Below are 14974 nucleotides of genomic sequence, written 5' to 3'. Positions count from 1 at the left end.
AACTTGAGGTCTCAGACATTATTGTGAGGTGGTACTCAAAAGGCCCCCAGGTCCCTGGTACCAAGCCAGCACTGTTGAAGCCTACATACAATCAGGGAGACCCACGCAGGCACTCACATTCTTTCCCCTTCTGTTTGTCAGTGTGTGCGTGCATGTCTGCTTGTGTGTGTGTACGTGTGTGTACGTGTGTGTGTGTGTGTGTGTGTGTGTGTGTGTGTGTGTAAACAATGGCAATAGTTAGCTTCTAGAGCACTGTGACCCATGCAATCATCATCTCTAATAGCACCCATCCTGTAGGTTGTGTTATTATCTCAATTTACAGATGAGGAAACCGGTGTCAGGGTGATTAAGTGACTTATCCAATGTTACACATAGCCATGACAGCTAATTCAATCCTTTTGTCTTCAGAGCCTCTGCCCCTCCCTGCCCACATGGACTCAGTTTGGGCCCCTTGGGACTTTCCTGTCTCTTTCCTAACGTTCCTTCCCCAGAACTTTGGCAGGTTTCCAACGGGACTACCACCCAGTTCCCATCAGCAAGAGATCGCAGCTACTGGTTCTTTCCCTACAGCCACCGTCATCCCATTCCCGAGCGGGTTGAAGCCCTCAGACTCTCACTATAACACAGCCAACAACAGAGGCTGTTCTGGATGGGGAACTCCAGAGGACGACTTTCTCAGTGCCAGACCTTCCTGCTCTCCTTTGCCTAGGCAGTAAAGTCACCGTCACTTCTCCTGACCATGCTCTCTTCATAGAGACCCCTCCCGCACCACCCTGGAGGCCATGACTGCACCTGGTTGCCCATTATCCTTGTTGCCTGGACCCAGGAGGACCCAAAGCATGGGGTGGGATGGGGAGGCAGATGTTTTCAACTGGTCACTCTCTCTTGAGACTGAGACAGACTCAACAGGCCCTTCACCTGGAGGTCTCAGAGAATGAGGCTGAAACAGCCTAATTTGATTGGGCTTGTGATAGAGGAAGCTGAGGGAAGGGAGTGAAGACACAGGCACAGAGAAGCAAACAAGGGAGACCTTGCAGAGCCAGAGGGAGGGGGTGTGCATGAGCACAAAACAAACAAACAAAGAAACTTGTTCCCTGCCTTTGCAGTCCCCAAACCCTCCTGAGGTCTCCCACCCTTCCTATCCTTAGGCTCTGTGAAAGCTGCCAGTCTGCTTCCAATAAATTCCTTTCTTGATCCAGAGATGGAAGACGCTGACCATGCCTTGCCAAACTAGCAGTCAGCAGATGTGCGTCACTGCAGATTGCCCAGGACCAAACCAGAGAGGGTCGGACCTGCATTACCACCATTTGTCCACCATCCAGAACTGAAATATCATTGCTGTTATGTACACATAAACAACTGTTGGACATAGAAATCGGGACTCAAAAGAACTGTTGGCCCAGAAAGAAACTCACTATAGACTGATTCATTTGCCTCTCAGCATAACCATTATTGCTTGTCTCATTTTCGGTTCCTATAAGTGTATTCCTAGTATCACATGAGCTCACTCCTCTAGGGGAAATGATGAACAACATAGACTGAAGAACAGCATTGATCAGACTGTCAGACCTCAGAGGGAAGGTAGGGGAGGGTGGGGACAAGGGAGATAGATCAACCAAAGGACTGGTGTGCTTGCATATGAGCCTAACCAGTGATCACGGACAACAGGGGGATGGGGGCATGCATGTGAGGGGGTTTGGGATGGGAATGGGGGGGGTGATGACAAATATGTGATACCATAATCAATAAAGTAATTAAAAATATAAAATTAAAATAAATAAATAAATAAATAAATAAATATATAAATAAATTCCTTTCTTGAAAACAACGTTTCCTCCATCACCTTCTGAGCCCCGCCGCAGCTCTAGGTGCTGAGCCCCTGGACAGAGCCAAAAGGACCACCCAGCCCCACCCCCAACCCTGATCTGGCAAGTCATGGCACTAAAGTGAGGGCCTGTCACCTGTTCACCTCTGAATCACAACCACTTACCCCAGGACCTTAGCTGGGGCACTGGCTCACAGCCCCGCCAGTAGGCCCCAAGTCTAGCCCTCCTATGGCCCCTGGCCCACTGTGCTATAGCTCAGCCCTGTCCATCGAGTGGCTCCCTGAGGTCCTTTGCACCTTCACTTTGACAATTCCAGACTCTGAAGACTCTGCAGTGACTCAAATGATTCAAAGCCTGTCCTGCCCCACCCACTGGGTGGCACCTCTCAGTCCAGAGATTTATCTACTGTTTACCTTAGCTGGGCCCACACAATGGAGCATCACCCAGCCAGTAAAGGGACGGTAGCCTGCTGATCTAGGCTTGTAGCCAGACATCTTCATAGGGAACCGTGCAATAAGCATCATGGCTGATTTTCCTTCGGGTTGTATCTACGACGATAGGCGTCAGAACGGTGTTCTGCTGCGGGAGGCTGCCCAAGGGAATTTCTGTGTTCACTGGGAGGGGAGTGAGGGAGTTCTGTGGGGTGCTGGAAATGTTCTCTCTTGATCTGGGGGGTGATCACATAGGTTTATACATATGCAAAAACTTCTCAAGTAGTACCCTTACGATTAATGTACTTAATTGCTTGTAAATTACACCTCAATTAAAAAGAACCAAAAAATGAATTATAGATTTTTCTCTTCCCCAAGAGTGCTGGGGGTGGGTAGGGATTTTTTCACCTTGCTGATCTGTTTCCCTGAATTCCTGGGTCCCTTTTCCTCCTTCCTGGGCCTAGAGACTTTCCATTTCTGAAAGCCTGGTTTGAAGCTGAAAGCTACCAAATGGAATTCAAATACTCTTAGTTGAAGAACTCCTGTGCCAGTGATCAAGTTATTGCCTCTCAGCTCCAAGGCGATTGCTCTGTGAGAATGGAGCTGGACCCTAAAATATTTCCCCTTTGCTGGCTGGCCGAGCATTAAGCCTCTCAGTAGTGGCAACTGAAAGAAAGCTGGAGGAGGAAGGCGCTAGCCTGCCAGGTCCCAGTGTGTTTCCTGGGGCAGCCTCCTGCAGCAGGAGACTTCTGCAGCACCTGGCCCAGTGCATACAGGGATTTGATAGACCCAGCAGCCAGCAGCACCAGGGCCTCTCCATGGGCAGCTCCCCACCCCACCCCTGCCCCCCAGAGAACTGTTTCTCAGTGAGTCCTGGCACAGCACCTGGGCAGACCTCAGCATCCAGTGGGCCCTGTCTGCATCCTCTTCAATGAAGTCTGGATCTCAGGCCTGCAAAGGAAGACCTTTGGGCGTTCTACCCCAGCTCTGGGGGAGTGGTTGCTCCAGTACTTATTCAAGTTTTCTCCACCCATTACCAACCAACTTTGCTGTATCCCAATCTCCTGTTGTAGTTCATAATTCTTTATATTAAACTTTCCTGTTCAAGTCACTGTGTGGTTTCTGTCTCCTGATTGGACCCTGACTGACGCATCCTCCTTGTGGGTTTAGGTGTGTGAGGTTTTCAAAAAGAAGTAGCAACTGTCTGAGGAGTGATGCACTGAGGTAGAGTCTCTGCAACCAAGTTGCTGTGACCCCAGGTGTCTTAGTCTGTCTGGGCTGCTATAACAAAATACCATAGACTGGGTGACTTAACAGCAAACATTTCTTTCTCCCAGTTCTGGAGGCTGGAGGTCTGAGATCAGGATGCCAGCATGATCAGGTTCTTGGTAAAGCCCTCTTCCTGGTTTTCAGACAAATGTCTTCTCATTGTGTCCTCATTTGGCAGAAAGAGAGCAAGAGAGCTCACTGGGGTCTCTTTTATAAGGGCACTAATCCCATCCTGAGAGCACCACCCTCATGACCTAGTCACCTCTCCCAGGCCTTACCTCCAAATACCATGACATTGGAGATTAAGATGTCAACATGTGAGTTTTAGAGGGGACACAAGCTTTCAGCCCACACATTGGGAAAGTCCCTTTTTCTCTCTGGCCTCAGTTTCTCCTGGGGTAAAATGAGGATTGTGTCCCCATATTCTCTTCTAACTTCACAGAGATACTGAGGAGAAAGTGAAAGCACGGTGAGTTCCTCAGAAGAAAGGTGCTGCTAACATTCCTGCAGCTCTTTGTTGTCCCCAGAACCATAATGACAGCTTTACTTTAAACACTCAAAAGCCCCGTATCACTGGCTCATAAAACTGACTGTCCTGTAAACCAAGGCCTCTGCATGAATCACCATGCCTCCCACTGCAGGGAGGGAGGACATGGGTGGAGGAATGCAAGGAGGCCTAGAGGCTTTTAGAGGTGAGCAGGGGTAGCTGGATCTCTGGGAGGTTCAAGGCAAGGCCAGATTTTAATACCACACCCTGTCTACGCCCTCAGATTAAGCTAATAGTCGGGATTTCCTTAGCATCAAATTGTGGGACTGTTCCCAGCACACATGTGACAGCGACCATTGGTGAAATGTGAGACCCTCATGCAGGATCTCTGCACAGTGTGGTTCTGGGTGGTGCCATGCACGTCATAGTTTTGCAAAAGGCACTCCCTGGTGTGGTGAAGTGTTCAGCCTGTGAAGCCATAGGCAGTAGCCCTGCCCAGTTGAGTGAGCCTGAAGCCCTTGCCGTAAGTCCTCTGTGGGTCATCTTCTCCAAGGTCCTCAAGAGAAGGACCTCCAAGCAAGTGTATGACACACAGAACGTGGGCCAAGCCTCCAGCAGCAGCAGAACAATCACACTGATTTCTATCTCACTGTCCTTTGCCACATAAAGGGCAGCAGAACACCTTCTCTGATTTCCCTCCCTGCCCATCGGTCTTCCACCAGCACCGCCATTTTCGGGCTCACAAAACTCCTCACCTACTAGCATGATGTATCACACTTCAGAACATCATAACTTCAGAGCAAGGAACCCTTCTGATGGCAAAGGAAGTGTGACATGGACCTATGATCATAGGATCTACTGATCTTACTGTGTTCTTCAGCACCCCAGAAACAAACAGTCTAAGAGAACAGTGGAATGACCTGTTGAAGTCTCATCTGAGGCATGAGCTTGAGGACAAACCCCTGTGGAGTTGAGGTGCATCCTCTAAGACGAGGCATAGGCACTGGCCAGTGCGCGATAGTGTTATTTCTTCAGTAGCTGTTTGACATGAGTCCAGGGACCAAGAGTTAGAAGTAGGATTGAGTCTTCCCATCATTACTCCTAGTGGCCCATTTTCAGACTCTGTGCTTCCTGTATCAACAGCCTTATCCTCCGTTGTATTAGAAGACCTGGAGTGGGGTGGGGGAGAGGAGAAAGCATCCTATATAATAAAAGCGTAACATGCAAATCTACTGAAGGGTGGAGCCAGGCCAGCCAAGGCGCATGCCAACGGGCAGAGGGAGAGGATGGCGATCAGGGGGGTTAGCAGCGACCAGTGGCAGTGGAGGGGCGATTAGGGGGCAGAGCTGGCCACTCTCAGGCCTGGACCGTCCCCTGATCAGCCTGCCATGTCGCCTCCCGCAGAAAGAGGCCACCAGTGGTGGTGGCAGCAGCGGCTGTGGCAGAGGGAGGCCAGACTGCGACTTAGGCCCACTCCCTGCGACTTAGGCCCACTCCCGGGCCTAAGCCATCAGTCGGACAACCCCTGAGGGCTCCCGGACTACAAGAGGGCGCAGGCTGGGCTGAGGCACCCCCCACCCGAGTGCATGAATTTTCATGCACTGGGCCTCTAGTCTAACATAAGGGGTCTAGTGAACTTGAAAGTATACCTGCTATCTGGACTCTGGAATCCTATGCCAATGGACCAATAAGCAAAGATTACTCACTGGGGGTGATTGATTCTGATTGCCATGAAGAACTAGAGGTCCTATGTCCAGTGATAATGGTGATCAGGTAATAACTACAACCACTGTCCAACAAGAGCATGGTAGCTAAGGCTCAGATCCATTGGAATGAAGGTCTCCCCACCAGGCAACCAAGCCACACCAATCAAAGTGCTGGCTGATGGAGAGGAAAATCTATAACAGTGACAGGAGAAGGAGACGATAAATGCCAATTTCAGCTTTGGGACAGCTGTAGCAATGACGACACCCTTGTATAACATTCTTGCAGAGACTATAGCTGACAAACTTCTTGATTGGAACTCTATGGTGGACTGGACTTGACAGAAGACAAGCACAAATCTGAGTGATACAAGGATCCCCCTGTGCATCACCTCAAATCATCTTGGCCAAACCTCTTACTCCATCCACTGCTTTGGCAACCAGGTATGCACAGACTTTAATCAATCAGTTCTTTGCCTGTGCAACCTGACAGTGCCTTGCCTTGAGCCAGTGCTCTATACGTCTAGTTCTGTCCTGCTATTGGCACTTATATACATTACTAGAGGCCCGATGCACAAAATTCATACAAGAGTAGGCCTTTGCAGCTGCAGCTTCATCTGGAAGGTCATCCAGAAGGTCATCCAGACGGTCGTTCCGCTGTTTGGCCATTTGGTCAATTTGCATATTATGCTTTTATTATTATCCTATCTAATAAAGAGGGAATGTGCTAATTAACCATCACTCTGTCACAAAGATGGCTGCACCCACAGCTGAGGCCAAGTTCCCATAAGGAGCCTTAACGAGCAATCAGCAGGGACCTGAGGCTATGCCTCCCCCACCCCCATATAGGGCTTGACAGGGGACCTCAGGCTGTGTCCCCCACCCAGCGGGGCTTGACAGGGGACCTCAAGGTGCGCTTCCCATCCTGGTGCTGGGCTAGGGGAACTCAGGCTGCTCCCCCCGCCCCAGCGCCAGGCCAGGGGACCTCAGGCCGTGCCCCCCACCAGGTGGGGCTTGACAGAGGACCTCAGGCCGCACCCCCCAACCCCGGCACCAGGCCGGGGGACCTCAGACCGCACCCCCACCTGGCGGGGCTTGACAGGGGACCTCAGGCCATGCCCCCACCCAGCGGGGCTTGACGGGGGACCTGAGGCTGCCCCCCCCCCGCAGGGTGGGGCTTGACGGGGGACCTCAGGCCATGCCCCCCACTCAGGGGGATTGACAGGGGATCTCAGGACATGTCCCCCACAAGGCGGGGCTTGACAGAGGACCTCAAGGCACAACCCCCGCCCCAGTCTGGGCTGGGGGACCTCAGGCCACACACCCCATCCTGGCGCTGAGCCAGGGGACCTGAGGCTACGCCCCCTGCCCGGCGGGGCTTGACAAGGGTGGGACTGGCTGGCTCTGGATCTATCCCAATGGCAGGGGGGGGCGGCCGGGTCTGGGTCTCACGCAATTTTGAGATGCATGTGGGTGGGCAGGGACTTGACTCTGGGTCCCGTGGTGAGCCCCAGACTCTGACAGGAGGAAGATTGTCATATACATTTTACTAATTTTCTTTCATCTCTGACACTTCTATTATAGAGAAAGGGCAAATAGCAATATTAAATTGTTTCCTCTAATTAATCCCCTTTTAATGTGCACAAATTTTGTGCACCAGGTCACTAGTCTACACTAATAAAAGAGAAACATGCACATTACCATCACTCTGCTATGCTACCAACCAATCAGAGTGAGTATGCAAATTAACTTGAAACCATGGTGGCAGCCCCGCCCCGCCCCTCACCCCGGGCCTGTAGGGTTCGGAGAAGTCGGCCGCCAGTGCCTGAGGCTGGCTGCAGCCCGGGAGATGAAGAAGCCCCCTGCCCCATGATCCCAGGCTACAGCCAGCTGGAGAAGCCTCATGTCCACCTGCCCCACGTCCTGGGGGAGACAGAGAGATTGGCCCCAGCACCTGAGGCTGGGTGTGGCCCGGGAGATGAAGAAGCCGCCTGCCCCATGATCCCAGGCCGCAGCCAGCCGGAGAAGTCGCCCACACTGCATCCCAGGGAAGACAGAGAAGCCATCCGCCTGCGGTCCAGGCACCAGCACCTGCAGCTGGCTACAGCCTGGTAGACAGAGAAGCCACCCACCATGCAGTCCCAGGCACCAGTACCTGCGGCTGGCTGTGGCCTGGTAGACAGAGAAGCTGCCCACCCTGCGGTCCCGGGTGCCAGCACTTGCGGCTGCAGCCCAGGCGAAGCCACCTGCCCACCATCCCCTGCGGCTGCAGCCGGCCTGGGCGCCTATGGGTGACCAGAGGGAGGGAAGCCTGGATCCTGGGTGCCTGTGGTCGGCTGGAGGAGGGAATCCTGGGTCCCAGATGTGGGGCCAAGGCAGAGGTGGTTAGGGGCGATCAAGCCAGCAGGGGAATAGTTAGGGACAATCAGGCTGGCAGGCAGAAGAAGTTAGAGGCAATCAGGCAGGCAGGCGAGCGGTTAGGAGCCAGCAGTTCTGGATTGTGAGAGGGATGTCTGACTGCCGGTTATCCCCTGAGGGGTCCCAGATTGGAGAGGATGCAGGCCAGGCTGAGGGACACCCTTCCTCCCTGCCCCGCTCCCATGCACAAATTTTGTGCACCAGGCCACTAGTAGATTACAATAGATGTGCAATCCAAAATACATGGGGATTTAATGCTTGTGGTGCTATTCTTAGAGTCTAAGACTTAGATCAGTGGGGGATAGAAGACAAAGGATAAATTCTTCCTCTTTCATCCTTCAAGCAGAGAGCTCTGAGATGCATTCATGAGACTTAGCAGAAGGCTTCTAGACTGAGCACAGTCATGCATAGCAGTGGTCAACTCACAAACACATCCTCTGACCCTGTTTCACTTGTTCTTCATTCTTGCTTCCTGAGATCACATTCCCAAACAAACTGCCACCTGAAAGCCTTTATCTTAGTATCTGCTTTGGAAGAAACGAAGATAAGATGCATGACCACACCTAATAACTGCAAAGGATATCACTGGGCAGCTGTGTCCAGTTTTTCTTACTAAGAAGGAGGGAGAGGGTGTTGACGGCCAGCTAGCAGTCTCCACCTCAGCAGGGAAGTGTGAAAACATTTAACAGATGCCCCATCTAAAGAGGTAAAAATAATAAAAGTTTTGATGCATAAATGGATAAGTAGTAAAATTTCCCTTATCCTAAGAGGAGAAAACATTTCTTTGGCCGTGACCCAAGAGTGGAGAGAGGAGTATTCTAAGGGACAGGTGGCTAGGATGTGACCACGCTTAGTGGACAAGAAGGAAAGGATGAGCCATTAAAGGAGAAAAAACATAAGAAGTTTGGGAGGGAGGAGGGGCAGATGAACAAAAACAGGTGGTAAGGCTGCTGCTCACAAACCTATAAATTTGGCTGTAAACATTATTAGTATGAGAGTAGTGACGTGTCTCCCTTCCCTGTCAAAACCATTCCCTCTCTTGACTCAGGGACTCTGCTTTCTTTTCTGTCTCAAAAGAAACTGTTCCTTCTTGCTTAGATTTATCCCTTCCCTGTGTTCCAGACTCAGTTTTCAGAACTTGCTTCAAATATCCCGTCTCCTTCCTCTCTTCATTTTCACGGATTCTTTCTCCTTGTCTGGATTTCCCTCCTTCCCCTTCCTTGTCCCTTGCTCCCAAACTGCCAGGCAATAGTCCATTAGCCTCGTCTCTACCTCCTCACCCCCTACCCTCAACCCAGTACAGCCCCGCTTCAGCCCCAGTTCCTCCATGGAGACTGTTCCAAGACCACCAGTGACTCCCAGTTGCCAGTCTAAGGGCATCTTGTCTGTCTTGATCCCACTTGTCACTCTTGACCCCTCACTCCCTTACTCTGAAAACTCATTCCTCCCTATGTCTTCTTGACCCTTTTCCTACATTTCTGGCCTCTCCTTCTCATTGGTTCTTATGGTTCCTCCTGCCTTGTAAATACGGGTTCTCCCCAAAAGCCCCACCTTCAGCTACAATATAGTTTGCAATTTGGATAAATTGGACAACTTTCTCACAAAACTTACCAAAACTGAAAGAAATAAAAATTTAAAAAATGTGTGGTATCTTTTTAAGAAACTGTATTTGGCATTTAAATTTTCCAATATTCTAGGACATGGCAGAGTAACTAGTACTGGACTAGCCCTCCTGCTATAAATAACTATAAAACTAGACAACATGTATGAATAAATTTTTTTAAGATATTGGGACAACAGTTAGTAGAGAACTGTGATCCCTAAGAGGAGAATCACCCAAGTGAGCTCCATGAGTATCTGGCTTCTCTTTCTGAAGACATTTTCTAGACCACAGTACCGAGAGGTGGAGCCCAAGCAGAAAACAATGCACTCACTGAGCTGAAAGACAGAAATTAGATTTTAGGCCTGCTGAAGCAGCTGGAACTTGGTGAGGATGGTACTGGAAATGAGAGAGCTACACAGAAAAAGAGCTTTAGACATCTGTATAGGAGTCCCCTTAAGTCTTTGACTGTGAGCATGGACAGATGAGCAAAGCATGGCAGAGAACAGCTAGTGAGGAGCTGGGAGCTGCGCAGAGATTACAGGGGACTAACAGCAGGAAACTCAGACGTTCCAACCAGCCAGAGTGGCTGAACAATGTAAAATTCATTTGAGGCCTCAGAAAGGCCACATCTTAGGAGTAGTGCTATTCTAGCCCTAAAATAAGGAATATTCTAGACCAGTCCTAACAAAGCTTAAAACAAGCTTTGAAGAAAAAAAAAATCAAAGTGATTTATCAGCAAATAGATTGCCAGCAAATAGATTGCCTGCTAAAACAAACCTCAACAACCTTTACTAGTAAAGGAAAACCACATAATTCCAACAACATGGCACGTACAAGGTACAGCCTACAATTAAAAATCACTAGACAGGCAACAAAGTAGTAAAATGTGATTCAAAATCGGGGGGCGGGGGGTGGGGAATAGTTAGGAGAAACAAACCCAGACATGATAGAGATGTTGGGATTAATAGACATGGGCTTTAAAACAGCCATTATAAAAATGTTTAAGGGTTTAAAGGGAAAAACGAAACATAATGAGTAAACAAATGGGGAAATTCAGTAAATAAATGGAAACTATTAAAAGGGGTCAAATGCAAATTTTAGAATTGAAAAGTACACTATCAGAAATTAAAGTCTTCTTGACTGGCTTAAGGGAAGATTAGACACTGTAGAAAAAAATATTGGCAAACTTAAAGGCGGGGCAACAGAACTATCCAAAGTGAATCACAGAGATACATTTTTTTCAATGGCAAAAAAATTAACAGAGCCTTCGTGACCTGTAGGACAATATTAAGCAGTCTACTATATACGTATATAGATGAAGTCCCAGAAGGAGAGGTAAGAGGTTGTAGCAGGAATAAAACATATTTGGAGAAATAATGGCTGAAACATTTCAGACATGGGAAAAACAAGTCGATAGACAGACAGAAATTGAACGTGTAACCCAAATCAGTATCACCAATGAAGGGCAAGTGAGCACTGTGTTCCTCTGAATGTGACGCCCTGAAAAGGACACAGTGTCACTTGTATAGTGTCACTGCCCAGGATGTGTAAGCTACATCCAATATGGAAAGAATTGCTTCCTAATGAGATGAGATCTTAAGTACACAAAATTACCTAGGGAATGTACTTGCCAAAAATGTTTAACCTGTTTAACATACACAGATAAATCCAGAGCATGCAACATTCCACAAGATAGCTAGCCTAAGCTCTTCAAAAAGTCAGCACAATGAAAAACTGCCCCCAAAAGTGGTAAGGGGAAACTGTCCTAGGTTAAAAGAGAATAAGGAAACATAACTAACTGTAATACGTGACTCTTGATCCAATTCTGGATTTTACAAAATGCTACTAAAGTAAGTTTGGGCACAAATGGGGAGAATTAAATATGAACTGAGTATTAGGAGATATTATTGAATCAATGTTGTGTTTGGAGTGCAGTAATGATCTTGTGGTAGATAAGAGAATATTGTTATTCTAAATGGATATATATGCTGAAATATTTAAGAGTAAAATGTCATAATGTCTGCTATTACTTTCAAATGATTCAGGAAAAAAAAAACAGAAAGAGAGAAAGACAGCAAATGTAGCAAAATGCTAATGGTTGATGATTAGGGAAAGGGTGTACTCATATTCAGTGCACTATTTTTTCAACTTTTTTTAAGTTTGAACATTTTTTAAAATAAAAAGTTGAGAGACCCAATGAATTCAATTTTAAAAATTTGAGAAAACTATAAATCAGGAAAAATTGCCCAGCCGGGTGTGGCTCAGCTGTTGAGCGTTGACCCAGGAACCAAGAGATCACAGGTTTGATTCCCAGTCAGGGCATATGACCAAGTTGCAGGCTCAACCCCCAGTAGGGGGCATGCAGGAGGCAGTCGAACAATGGTTCTCTCTCATCATTGATATTTCTATCTCCTTCTCCCACTCTGAAATCAACAAAAATATTTTTTAAAAATAATAAATAATACAACAGGAAAACTGATCTTAGATAAGACTCGGGGAACAGTCCTAACCAGTTTGGCTCAATGGATAGAGCATCGACCTGCGGAGTGAAAGGTCACAGGTTTGATTCCAGTCAAGGGCATATACCTTGGTTGCAGACACATCCCCAGTAGGGGGTGTGCAGGAGGCAGCTGATTGATGTTTCTCTCTCATCGATGTTTCTAACTCTCTATCCCTCTCCATTCTTCTCTGTAAAAAAATCAATAAAATATATTTTTTTTAAAAACTCACAGAACAAGAGAAAACTTAAAAATATGCATATAGTGTCTTCAGGGAAATTTGAGAAGCTAGTACAAGCATTAAAAAGCCAGAATGCTCTATAATCAGAAAATTCAATGAACAAGACAGCACTCTTAGAAATTAAAAATATGATCACTGAAAAAATTTCAATAGAAGGATCAGTAGATCAGAAAATAGATCAAAGAGCATTTGAGATCCTGCTCCCTTGCCTATGTCATCAGTTTGGCTCAAATAAACTCTTATAAAAATTCAAAAATATATATTAAAAAGACAACAAAATAGAAAATGTAAGATAAAAGATAAGAGCTGTAGAGGATCAATCCAGGACTCCAACATATGATTAATAGAAGTTCTAGAAACTGAGGACAAAAATATACTGGGGTGGGGGAAAAGGGTATATGCTCAAAAAATAAAACAAGAAAATTTCCTAGAGATGATGAACATTTGACTTCCATCAAGATACCAAAAAAATGAACTGAAAATAATTCCATCAAGGTATATTTACATTGTCATTGTGCACGTTCACGGTGCTGAGGATACAGAGATTGTCCAAAGATTCCATGGAACGTGTTAAAATAAATAAAGGAAACATCATTTAAAATGAAGTCAAGAAGCCCTAAAGGGGAGCCAGACCCCAAACAAGAGGACACACCACAGCAGAAGGAAGGAGAATTTCTCCTTGTCCTGCAAAACACCTTAATGGTCACCAGAACTTCTTTTGCTGGTTGCCTTGGGTTTGAGCTCCTGGTTACAGCCCAGCCAATGAGAAGCCGTCACCACCTTGGACTCTGCAGCAGCCCCTCCCAACTTCCACTGTTGCCCTATAAAAGCATGCTCCCCTCCACTATTTTACAGACTTGCCTGTGGTTTACCATAGTTTGCTGGTCCTGAATTGCAATTCCTCTACTATTCCCAAATAAACCCCTTTTGCTGGTAAAAAATAGATGGTTCATTTGTTTTTGAAGGTTAACAAGAGATGTAAGCAAACACTCTGACTTGTCACCTGCAAAGGACCAAGAGTCAAGTGAGGTTCTGGACATTGTTACCAGACACTTGACTCTGGGAGACCCTCAAGGAGTACGTCTCATAGCAGGAGGCCTTGGCCACCAGAGGCTGGGCCTCCCCCCAAGAAGGCCCTTATACTTTGCCCAAGACCATAGTTACTGGCACATCTTTCTTTTTCACTAGGAAGTGAGTTACCTGAGAATAAGAATGCCAACTTATTTATTTTATATCCCCCCCCCCTCTCTTTATTTCTAAAGTCCTACAGGAAAGAGTCAAAGTTCCTTTAAATAAGCTCTAGTCAGTCTCCATCTCACTAGTTCCTCCTTGCCCATTTTCTCTCCCCTTCTTTCTCTCTTAGCTGTTCAAGCCAGAAGCATTGATGGAGACCCCAGTGTGCTAGGTGAGGGGTTATCAAATAAAGACCCGTCCTGGGTTCCAGGAGTTCACAGCTGTGAGGAGAGAGACTACATGCAGGCACTCCTGGGACCTTCCTCTCCAAATTACAGCACAGAATCCAGGTAGACCTACGCAATCGTGTAATGCTAAGTGTTGTAAAACTCGAGTTAGACGTGAATTAAATTTTCTGCTTATGTAGTTTAAACATTTAACTGGTTTTTACTTATGGAATTTTCTAAAGGGCCCATGGCTCCTGAGGGAAGAAAAGTTTCCTCCTTAATATTCTTAAAAGCAAAAGCAAATGAAGACCCTCCTTGAAGGTTTCCCGGGCAGACAAAACCAGGATTTAGCCTAACTCCCAGTCACTGTGAAGCGCCTTCTCACTGTAGAAGCTGCTTCATTACAGTGTTCCTCGGCGTCTCATCCTATGTTTTGGTCTGAGTGCTCCGGGTTTGCAAACTCCTTGGTGTGTACACAGTAAGCTTTTACTAATTACTGCTTCATTGGTTTTACTTTGACTATCTCTGAACCTTTGACAGTATAGTGCAGGTAAAATCCATAGGTACCCTCCAACGGCTGTACCCACTACCCCTGTGAGTTATTCCTTGAAAGGGGACGCCACGGCATGCCATGCCGATGAAGTCTCATCCGCACCCCTGGGCCCGAGGATAACAATGGGGAGTGGCCCAGAGACCCTGAGTGCCTTGGAAGGGTGACTGGGAGCCTGAAACTCGTCACAAGCAGTATCCAGGTGCGCAACTCCCTCTAGTGGCCATCAGTGGAAGCTGCGGTGCTCTCAGCCCAGGAAATTCCTCGCACATACCCCACCCACACACCCAGACCCTGGGCCACCTTTTCCGAGTCTGTCCTGTGGAAGAGGCACAGGCCACCGCCATTTATACAATGTCCCTGGGTCTGGGTGGAACTTGCGGTGTACTGGACTCTCCTTGGTTGTACCAGATCAGAGCTTTTGCTCGGGGCCTGCTCTGTGAAGGCAGCTTCTGCCTGCCCAGCCCCTCTGGGCATCAAACCTTGATAATGAAGCTTAAGCTTCAGCACCCTCCCTTGTGCAAGTCCCTTCTGAGGCCAAGGCAAAA

Source organism: Cnephaeus nilssonii (genome assembly GCF_951640355.1).
Source record: "Cnephaeus nilssonii genome assembly, chromosome: 3".
In the NCBI taxonomy this organism is placed as follows: Eukaryota; Metazoa; Chordata; class Mammalia; order Chiroptera; family Vespertilionidae; genus Cnephaeus; species Cnephaeus nilssonii.
The sequence above is the reverse complement of the archived record's forward strand: the minus strand, read 5'-3'. Positions refer to the sequence as shown.